Below are 860 nucleotides of genomic sequence, written 5' to 3'. Positions count from 1 at the left end.
ATCATCAAGCCCCCCCCCTTGCAAGGAATGGGTGCTGACTGCCATAACCTATCGAATCCTACCTCACTGCTGGAAGAACCACGACAGGTTCAAGAAAACGTACATGAGTATGTCCTTATCGAGCTGTGGCATTCTGACATGTACCAGGGAACATTGTATGTCAAGGAAAATGGCTGCATCAAAGAGGAACTCTTCTGGCCATCATGATGAAGGGAGATTGTGTTTGTAGCATACATAGCCCATTGCAGCAGAAGTAATGGTTCTTCTTTCTAGATGAACTGATAGAGGAGATTCTGAGGGGCTTAGTTATGAGCACTTGCGTCACTTTTGTGCCGCCGGTGTGTCACTTTTTGTGACGCACCAGCGGCGTAAAAAGTGAGCCTTGTTGGTACTGAGAGCTTGCTGATGGCAGCTCTCAGTACATAGGCAAATAATGTGGTCCCTGACCCTAACAAGATACTCTCTGCACATGGCAGTCCTAAATTTGTGAGGACTGACTGGTCTTTCGTCACATTTTTGTGGCCTCGAGCTAATATTAACTTGGACGTGATATGCCCACGCTGAAGAAAGCAGTTCAGAATGCCACATTAAACCGTTCCCCAAATGGAATCAGCATATAAAGTGGTTTCCAAGTAGCATCTAAACCCGAGTAGACTACATCAGATGTATCCCTTTGTCCAGGCCTCTACTGGTGCTGCAACCAAGAAATGGGTACCTGTTAGAAAGTCTTCACCAGAAGACGAGGTAAGCTTTCAACTACTCTTTATTCGTCATCCACTCTCCAGACTCCTAGAACATTCCCAACATTCTAAGGCAGACTCCAGGGGGAGAGTCCACTGGACACACCAAGGAGGGGTGAG

This window comes from Lissotriton helveticus, chromosome 10, assembly GCF_964261635.1.
Source record: "Lissotriton helveticus chromosome 10, aLisHel1.1, whole genome shotgun sequence".
Lineage (NCBI taxonomy): Eukaryota > Metazoa > Chordata > Amphibia > Caudata > Salamandridae > Lissotriton > Lissotriton helveticus.
This window is presented reverse-complemented; position numbering follows the sequence as displayed.